This window comes from Hordeum vulgare, chromosome 7H, assembly GCF_904849725.1.
Source record: "Hordeum vulgare subsp. vulgare chromosome 7H, MorexV3_pseudomolecules_assembly, whole genome shotgun sequence".
NCBI classification, from domain to species: Eukaryota; Viridiplantae; Streptophyta; class Magnoliopsida; order Poales; family Poaceae; genus Hordeum; species Hordeum vulgare.
In genome coordinates, this window is record NC_058524.1 from 609,259,809 (window position 1) to 609,266,597 (window position 6,789).

A 6,789-nucleotide genomic window follows, 5' to 3' on the forward strand; every position below is an offset into this window, starting at 1 on the left:
GCGTGCTTCGGCCCGCGCTACTACTATAGCTACTTAGCAGTAGCGTTGTCCATACCAGCGCTACTGCTAAGTGGCTTAGCACTAGCGTACAACGCTAAAGAGCGCTACTACTATATTTTCACATATCTTTTTTTCTACATATTTGCGTTGTTTTTGTACAAATTTTATACAATATTCTATGATGAGCATATTGCCAGTTTATGATATGATTATCATACACATAATAGTCTCATCATATCATCCAACACAAATCATGTCGTGACATCATAATCATGATATAGCTATACAAGTTACATTAGCTATGCATCAACGGAGGCACAACATCATTCGACAGTTTATGTTAAAGAACATAATAGTAGCCTAGTTAGCAATGTAAGGTGACGCATGCCCTCTCGTCAAGCTTGATGGTGAAGAACCTGCCCTCTCGCAGGTGAGGCCTGTCGCACAAACCGTAATCTTCGCCGCAGAGTTCACACTCAGGGATCCTATCATCGTCACACATTTCTTGTGTTCAAAAATTCGGCATGACCATTATTAAAATAAGACATATTGAGCGCCTTAAATTTGCCAGAATGGAAATGAATCAACATTCTCGCAAAACTTAGGCACTAGGAGGTGTTCCCTCCAATAACATAGACATGCCCAAATAGACATAATTCAATATCGGTTGACTTTTGGTTAGTCGAGGCTTTCCTTAAATAACTCTCATATCTCATGGTGTGTTGGTGCGCACTCTCTCACACTGATATGGTGGTGTATATATGTTGGTGGAAACTTTCTCACAGTAATAATTCGACCGTCGTTGATGGGCGATTCTCCTCTCCTCTCCTTGCGCATTATACCAATGTATATATCGAAAGAAGAGAAGAGGAGGAAGCCCCCCACGACAACTCTCGGGATTCCTCGATTAAGAACACACATGAAAGTCACAGAAGGAGCAACGACAAACTGAAAGTCAACGCAAAGATAATATCACTAATACATCTGGAATATTATCATATAATATCACTAATACAAATCCATTTTATCTCTCACGACGCAGGCGATGGCAACCCAAAGATAAGGAACCATCACCGGATCATAGCTCGGGTGATATCCCTGAAGAACCTGCCAGGTATTGGAGAACCTGGCATCGAACGCAACCATGTAGCAACGGACGTGCTCATCCTCCTCCCTAACATGACGATGTACCACCTTCGTGGGGGCCGACTCCCTCCGCACCGATAGTGGCCCACGTGACGGCCACAAAAGAAGCTCCGGGTCAATAATGAGACCCGAATTCCTCACCAAGGTGCGCGCCCCGAAAGGTAGCACCTCCCAGTGCCAGCCCGGCGGAGCCCAGTCCCGTACATGGCGCCTATCAAGCAGGATCTCGCCGACCACTTGACGACGAGGATGCGGGCCACGAATCATCGACGTCGAGACAAATTCCTATGACAAAATTTTCTTATCGTTTAATTTTTTTACTTTCTAGTTATCATTTGTAGAGCAATCATCTCATTTGAATTTAGCTAGCGTCCACTAACCTATTTTTCTCAACATGCAAGTATGACACCTCATCAAGCAAATACACAATAATAAAACACAATATATATATTGCAAATATTCCCGCAACAAAGTTCGGGGCATCATCTAGTCCCTAGCAAGAATTCTAGCAAGAACCCTAGGCGTGGGGATGTCTCACCAGAGGCCGGGGTCGATGTCGAGGTCGGGAAGGGGTCAAGGTCGCCGGGGACGAGGTCGGGGTCGGGGCCGGGGTCGAGGTCGGGGTCAGGGCTGGGGGTGAGGTAGCTGGGGAGGACCTGCGGCGGCGGCGACGTAGAGTGGAGAGGGAGTGAGTGAGGAGGGGGAGAGGTAGGGAGTGAGGGGCGGGGCGACAATGCAGAGTGGAGAGGGAGAGAGTGAGGAGGGGGAGAGGGAGGGTGTAATGCCCAAGATGCGATCCTATCCTTAATTTGGCACGAGGGCTCGTCAGGGATAGAAGCGCATCTCGTCGTTTCGCAAGAATGGATATCGTTACAAGTACATGCACTGAAAATATGAGATATATGGAATTGGTTTACACTCGCCACACGCTACATCAGAGCCACATCAGTACAATACATAAACATCATGAAGAAGAGCAGGGACCGACTACGGACGAAAACAAACGAGAAAAGAAAACGACGTCCATCCTTGCTATCCCAGGCTGCCGGCCTAGAACCCATCCTAGATCGATGAAGAAGAAGAAGAAGCAACTCCAAATGAACAATCAACGCGCTCGCGTCAAGTTACCCTTAACCTGTACCTGCAACTGGTGTTGTAGTAATCTGTGAGCCACAGGAGACTCAACAATCTCATTTCCAAAGGTATCAAGACTAGCAAAGCTTAATGGGTGAGGTATGATTAAGTGGTGAGGCTGCAGCAAGCGACTAAGCAATATGAGGTGGCTAACTTACGAGTACAAGAATAAAGAGGGGGATGAACTACACATAGCGGACGTGAACTACTGGTGATCAAATGAATGACCCTGAACACCTACTTACGTCAAACATAACCCCACCGTGTCCTCGATCGGAGAAGGAACTCGCGAAGGAGACAGTCACGGTTACACACTCAGTTGGCATATTTTAATTATGTTAACTTTAAGTTATCTAGAACCAGTGTTAAACAAAGTTTCCACGTTGCCACATAACCGCGGGCATGGCTTTCCGAAAGACTTAACCCCGCAGGGGTGCTCCAACTAATCCATCACAAATTACCACAAGCCGCATAGAAATGCCCGATCACGAAACTCGCGATCTCGTCGGACTCCTTAGTGGAAAACCTCAACTCTGAGATACCCAAAGCATCACCGGAATCCCGATGCACAAGACATTCGTCAAAGGTAGAGTCTGTATGCTCCATTGTTTAGCACCTTTGAGATGATGAAGGGTCCTTCCCAGGCAGGAGCCAATTTGTGAGGTCTTTGTTGATCCACTCGGAGCACCAGGTCGCCTGCTTGGAACGTACGACTCCTGACGTGTCGCGCGTGAAAACGCCGCAGATCTTGTTGATAAATGGTTGAGCGAGTCATTGCCATCTCGCGCTCCTCCTCTAGAAGGTCCACTCCGTCTTGCCTTGCTTGTTCTGCTTCAGCTTCGGAGAAGAGTTCGACTCGTGGAGCGTTGTGAAGTAAGTCACTCGGAAGGACTGCTTCTGCTCCGTAGACGAGGAAGAACGGTGATCGCCCTGTAGATCTGTTCGGGGTTGTTCGAAGACCCCAAAGTACTGAAGGTAGCTCGGTGACCCAAGCGCCAGCGGCATGTCCTATCTCTCGCAGGAGTCGGGGCTTCAAACCTTGCAAAATAAGTCCGTTCGCCCGCTCTGCTTGTCCATTGGACTGCGGGTGCGCCACGGAAGGAAAGTCACTCGGATACCTTGGCTTGTACAGAAACCTTTGAATCTGTCCGAATCGAAGTTTGTCCCGTTGTCCGTGATTATGCTGTGAGGTACACCGAATCTGAAGATGATGTCCCTGAATAGGTCGGGTGAATGTTGACCTTCTTCGTCTCTCCTGCCGACTGGAATGCGGATTCAGAAGCTGGCTTCTTTGAGCGCATCAGGTCGGCGGGGTCGACTGTTTTCTTGTACTCGTCGAGCTCGAGGACGGCCATCTGCTGGTCGGTGATTCTTGATCCCTGCTGCAGGCACTCTTCGGCTCGCTGTCGATTGCCCGTGATGGTGATTACGCCTTTCGGGCCTGGCATCTTTAGCTTCAGGTATACGTAACATGGACGGGCCATGAAACGTGCGTACGCCGAGCGGCCCAGAATTGCGTGGTAAGCACTCTGAAAGTCCACCACTTCGAACGTCAGCTTTTCCTTGCGGAAGTTCTTGTCGGAGCCGAAAACGACGTCCAACGTGATCTGGCCGAGTGACTTGGCCTTCCGTCCAGGGAAGACTCCATGGAACTGCATGCTGCCCTCGCTGAGTTTGGACATCGGAATGCCCATCCCCTTGAGAGTGTCGGCGTACATGATGTTCAAGCCGCTGCCGCCATCCATGAGGACTTTGCGCAGTCGGACTCCTTCTACCACCGGGTCGACGACCAGAGCTTGCCTTCCTGGGGTGGGTACATGTGCTGGATGATCCGACTGGTCAAAGGTGATCGCAGTCTGAGACCATTTGAGGAACTTGGGGCTGGCAGGGGTGGCCATGTTCACCTCCCTGTTCACCAGCTTCAGTCGACTCTTGCTCTCAACGTCAGCAAAAATCATGAGAGTTGCATGGACTTGGGGGAACGGATCCTCCTTGTCCTCCTCATCTTGTTCGTTGTCCTTTTCACTCGGTCGCCCTTCGCCGAACCCCTGGATCAGGAGGCGACACTGTCGAGTGGTATGCTTTGCATATATGGGGTTGCCCTCTTCATCCATCTTCGTATGAACCGGACATGGCTGGTCCAGGATGGGGTTATTGAACTGCTTCTTCTTGGGGGTGAACTGAGCCTTCCCTTTGCCCTTGAACTTGGCATTGGTTACGGCTGCAGCTTCTGCTTGCGGAGCAGTCGGAGCTTTCTGCTTCTGCTTCCGAGTGTTGCCCCCATCTCCATCAGCGACTGTTTTGTGCTTGCCGCTTCGGATGCGGTCTTCTTCTTCGCCATTAGAAGAGCGCGTCGCTATTTCCATCATCTTGCTCATGGAGATGTCGCCTGTTCGGGCGAACTTTAGGTACAAATCCCTGTACCGCACGCCTGCCTTGAAGGCGCAGACCGCTTGATGCTCGGTGGCGTTCTCCACCGTGTGGTAGAGAGTCGTCCAACGCTGGATGAAGTCGCGCAGGGGCTCATTCTGCTTCTGGACGCAGTGCTGGAGCTCCACGAGGCCAGCAGGGCGTTTGCCCGTCCCCTCGAAGGTCTTGATGAACACTCGGGCAAGATCTGCCCAACTGTAGATGCTTGAGGGGGCCAACTGATTCAGCCACGCTCGCGCCGAGCCGTCGAGCATCAGAGGGAGGTGCTTCATGGCGACATGGTCGTCCCCTCCTCCGATCTGGACCGCCACTTGGTAGTCATCTAGCCATGTTTCCGGCTTGGATTCTCCTGTAAACTTGCTGATTCCCATCGCCAATCGGAAGTTGGGCGGGATGTCAGCCGAGCGGATGGCTCGACTAAAACACTCGGGACCAGACACGATGGTCCTGCTTCCACTTGGACGGTCCATATCATGACCATCGCGGTGGGCTCGGCCCCTGTCGACCCTTCGCTGGGCGATACGCCCTCTTGCGTCAGGCCTTGGGTCGTAAGTGGCACCAACTGAACGCCGATCATCATGATGTCGGGGCCCGTAGGGCCCACCCCGCGGAGGGGTGCGTGAACAGCGACGATCTTCGTGATTTATGGAACGACTGCCTCCTCTGTGCCGCTGATGGGAACGAGGGTTGTGAACCGACCGATGCGTATTCGCATGAACGTAACTATTATGGATCCTGTTATGCGACTGGGAGACTGCCGAATTCTGCTGCTGCGCCGTGTGCAACAGGGCTCGGATCTTCTCGATTCCCCTACCAGCCTCTGAATCAGTCGGCTAGAGGGAATCGGCTATCTTGGCAGCTGCAGCCAAGTTGAGGAGGGGTGTGCGGAACAACTCCACGTTGCTCCGCCGAGTGTGGCGACTGGACGAACGACGAGGCGGACGACGCGCGCCGGACGTTTCGCCGATCTCGTGCTCATTCCGGCCAGCTTGACGGGGATCTTCATGGGAGTTGGCCATGTGTACTTCTGCTGCAGGCCTGCGATCCGCATACTCAGAAGGAAACTCAGTCGGAACCGAGTCCGAGTGCTGGGACCGCGGGGCAACCACAACGGACTCTAGAACCGCCACTTGTGAAGACGTGTTCTGGCGCGCCTGGGCGTGTTGCACCCAACGCTGGAGCCGCGGACGGCGAGACCGCTTGCTGCGGCGCGTGACGGCGGTGCAGGTCGACACCGGAGCCGACTGTTGGAGAAGAAGAATGCCGCGGGCGCCGGCACGGAAGTGCGTAGCCCCACGATGGGGAAGCGCCTCGACGTCGAGAGGAGCATCCCGAAGCCACGCCGAATCGTCGATGATGAAGGAGAGAGCGCCGAAGAAGATCTGGTGATCCATGCTCGAACCTCCACCGGACGACATGACGAAAGGAAGTAGTCGCAAACTCGCCGGAAGTCGCTTAGACGCCTGCGCCACGGTGGGCGCCAACTGTCGTGGGTATAAGCCTGACAGTAGATGTACGAAAAGTATGGGCAGAGTCCTAGCTACGGCGAGGTTGTATGAGTTCAGACCCCTCTACGGTGGAGGTAATAGCCCTACGTCTCAGTGCTCTGGGAGCTTGTTGTCGAGTGGAATATGGAATACAATGAGTTGCTAACCCCTTTACCAGCGGGGAAGGGTGGCTTATATAGAGTGCGCTGCCCTCCACAACGGTTCCGGTACAGGGGTGGAGTAATGGCGATTGAATGCGTACGTTACAGGTAACATACGCCCTAAATGCTAATAAATGCACCTGGAAACGTACGACCGTTTCCCTCCAGGGGGGTTACGATGTACCGAGTGGTGTCCAGTCGGTTAGCTTGATATCCTCCGAATGCTAGTCTCCGACTGGATCATCGAGGACCTGTTGCCGATTGTATGATGGGGACTCCTTAACTCAGTCGGACCTGACTAAGGGCCTTGTCCTTTGTGAGGGGTAGTCCTTGGGTAGGACCTACAGGGCAGGCCTATGACCCTACCCTAGGACTATAACCCCATCATTAGTCCCCGAATGGATCGGGGTTGGAACGACGAAGCGATGCTT